Source organism: Centruroides sculpturatus, unplaced genomic scaffold (assembly GCF_000671375.1).
Source record: "Centruroides sculpturatus isolate CEXI.00-Female unplaced genomic scaffold, Cexi_2.0 scaffold954, whole genome shotgun sequence".
Classification (NCBI taxonomy): Eukaryota; Metazoa; Arthropoda; class Arachnida; order Scorpiones; family Buthidae; genus Centruroides; species Centruroides sculpturatus.
In genome coordinates this window covers 110,410-114,231 of record NW_019385191.1, presented here as the reverse complement: position 1 = coordinate 114,231, position 3,822 = coordinate 110,410, and positions in this window count along the sequence as shown.

The following is a 3,822-nucleotide window of genomic DNA, read 5'->3' as shown; positions in this document are numbered from 1 at the left end:
ACAAATCTTGCTTAACAAATTATAAAGTTTAAATGTAGAAGTTGTTGAACAATTTTGAATAAAGAATATTCTTCAGAGAATTTTTTTTGTTTTTAATGTTTTAGTTAGAATTGACAGTTCTTTCTGTCAATAGACATTTTGTGCTTTTGAATGTCAGTTCAAAATCTGTGTGTTAAGAAACAATACTTCTCAAATTTACAGAAATTTCATATATCCAGTTCCATTATGGATATATCTGTAAATATGTTTAATCAAATTTGTATGACCATTTTTCAAATTAAAAGTACAGTATAGAATTCTTGTATAAATTATTTAACAATCAATAATACTGTAAGTATTTAAATTCCTTTGAATATAATAGTTATATATGTTTTAATAAATAAGAATTTTCATACATTTCATCATGGAAATTCTTTATCAATATAAGTGTCAGGAAAAAGTAATGTTACATTTGTACTGTAATGTTTTCATAGTAAGCTATTTTTTAGCCTTTTTTTATATTTTGTTAAAATAATATTACCATAGGAATGAATAACTTTCTAGATGCCTTGTATGTGCTGTATACCTGGTTGCATAGGAAAATATATATCCAGTGTCTATATTTAAGTTTCCACATATTGATTTGAAAAGCAAACCAACGGATTAGAGAATTTGTAAAAAAAATAACTTGTTATTTAAAATGTTTTAACAATTATGCATTAAAAAGTATGAATTATGTTTAGGTGAAAATATATATTAAATTGTTAACTAATATATGTTTTTACTTAGCATATTCTGTTGTAATATATATGTTACTGTGAAAGACCGAAATTAGAGTATGTCGATATACTCCGGTGAATGTCGATATACTCCGGTGAATGTCGACACATACAAAATACGTCGGTGAATGGCCGAATATTTGGTTATATTATTATACATTCGAACAATCACCGGTGTATGTCGACAAGCACAGATAAGCTTTGGTGGAGGTCGAAACGACATCCGAGAAGCCGATGTCGACAGAGAGGCGACAGTCTGTTGCCAAATTCTTCGCTGTTTCCTTCTGCTCAAATTGGTGATACCGTACGAATACAAGTCCCCGACGTTGACCGTGGCCGTACAGATGCTCGAAATGTGTAGGCGGTTGTTGTTGGAATAGAAGACTCCGACTTTTATAAATTAGCAAACAAAAATGGCACCCTCAAGCAGCTTTACACTTGTAATCAGTTCGTAATTTATAAAGAAAAGTTACTTTCCATAGATGAGCTTTCTTCTCAAGAAATATCGCTGGAGAAGCAGCTGCGGCTAATTCAAAAAGTGGAGGGCAAGGCTACACACGCTGTCATTGCAAAAAAAAGTGTTCCACGAATAAATGCAGTTGTAAAAGCAAGGGACTCTTGTGCAATTCAAAGTGCCATAACAGTTTAAGCTGTTGCAATAAATAAGATTGTATAACGTTAATCACATAATTTATGTGTAAGTTTATTATTATATTATTTTCTTTAATGATTTAGAATGTGCTGTTTGTTTTAGGTTCAACAGTTTATTTACATGCGCTGTTACTTAAAATTAAGCTTTCTCCTATTTTGACATATTAAAAAGTTGCATTTTTGTCTTAACGTAATAAAAATATTTTTATTCAACACTTACCATCAGTGCATGCTGAATGTCGACATTTGCAGTGAAAGTGAGAAATGATGATATTTAGCAAATATTTCGTACATACACAAAACGACTGTGTGAATGTTGACATTCACCAGAGAATGTTGACATTCGCTACATATCGGTCATTCACAGTAACATATATAAAACATTAAATACAAGTTTCCGTAAGGTTAAAAATACTGTATTGTCTAATAAAGAATGTTAAAAAAAACTTAATTTGCAATTTACATTTGTTGTTTTTGATTATTTTATTATTATAGTAAATGTACAAAAAAGCTTAAAAAAATACAAAACAGATAAAAGTTAAGGTAAACGCACCGGTAGTGGACACTGCACGAGTAGTGGACACTTTGAACTTCAAATATGAGTAATAAAGTTGTAGATGGCTTCACACTTCAAACATACAAATCATTCAGTAGACAGAGGTTTTGTCTACTCAATGATTTGTATGTTTGAACAGTGAAGCCATCTACAACCTTATTACTCCTATTTGAAGTTCAAAGTGTCCACTACTCGTGCAGTGTTCACTACCGGTGCGTTTACCTTACTTCTTGATGTTTAAAAATGTCTCAGCATTAAAATCTTTGATATCACGTAATTTAATGTTAGAATTATTGCAAAATTTTCAATTAATATCAATACACAAAACAGCTAGTGAAATTATAAATAAGTGCCTTTTATCAAGTTTTAGATGAAATTTCTATAACTATTATATAATGTCTGCCGCTCTCACAACAACAACAACAACAACAACAACAATATGAAGTTTAGGCTAATCGATCAACATTACCGATTTTCGTAGGTTGACGTCATTCAGCTGACCAATCAGCGCTTTATGCCATTTGGATATTTAGTCGCACGTCACTGTACTCAGCTCAGTGGCGTAGGCGTGGGTGTCAACCGCCCGGGGCAAAGGAAAATTTCGCCGCTCCCTTATTTAGGTATCTCAATTTAAAAAATTAAAATTCAGTATCGTTACAAAATAAGTAATGAAAAATTCCGTGCTAGTGTTGCCACCTTTTCAAAATTGCTGACCCGGGCGGCAGGTGAGGTTTATTCGAACAGAAGTTCCTGACGCATGCGTATCTCATTTTGCAATCCGAAGAATAATGTGCAGTGCATGCCGTTTCAGTTAGCGATTAGGGAGAATTGGGTAGGAGTAACGTAAGTAATCACAGATGCAGTCTTTGGTGTATCAAGACACAATACTTACCCATAAAGATAAATATTTCATGTATAACGCCAATAAATAATATTTATAGAGAAATAAATAAAAATTTGGAAAGTTAAACTTATGGCGATTTTACTGGTTATTGCATTTACAATTTTTTTATAAAACACATCCCTACCCCTTAAAATTAAGCTTTTTGCCATTTTATAATAATTAAATATATAGAAAGTTTTAAATAAGATATGATAACAGATTTTTATACGCAGTTTTAAATGCTGCCCGGAAAGTTAATCAACTCGTTGTTGGATTTTTTAATTTATTAAGCCGAATCCATGATATGCATGTGTCCATAGGACATGTGTTCCATGTGTCCATAGGACAGAAAGAGTGAAAAAAAAAACTGTATTGAATGTAACGGTTTCCTCCCTCTCTTTCTCTTCAACCTCCTAATAAAATTTATTATGTGCGATTTTTATGATATTAACCAAACAAATAATTTTACATCATAAATCATCGTCTACACAAATCTATCAATAGATTTAAAATCTGTAATTTAGATTTTATTTTAAAGAATCTTTTACAAAATATCTCATTATTTGAAAAAAAATTAAATTAGGCCTATTTTACGGGTATATTTGTTTTGAATTATATTTAATATTATTTTTCTTTTCATAATTGAAAATTATTCTCGAAAGTTAGAAAATTTATTTGTTGTTTACTATTAAGTGATTTAATATATTTTAAGGAAAAATCTAAAAAGTATAATTTTGCTTTTTTTCAATAAAACGTTTATTTCTAGGTGGAATATAAGCTTCGCTATTTCAGATATCTTTAATTAATCCTCTCGGCCATCAATTATTAGGACATACCAGATTCAAAGAAAGCGGGAAGTTGCTAGATAAATTTAAGAAGGAGCATGGAACAGGGGCCCTCTAAGTGTCCAGAGGGCACGGAGAATTAAAAATAAGTGCAATACTTCAACATGTTTCCAAGGCTTTTATTCTGGA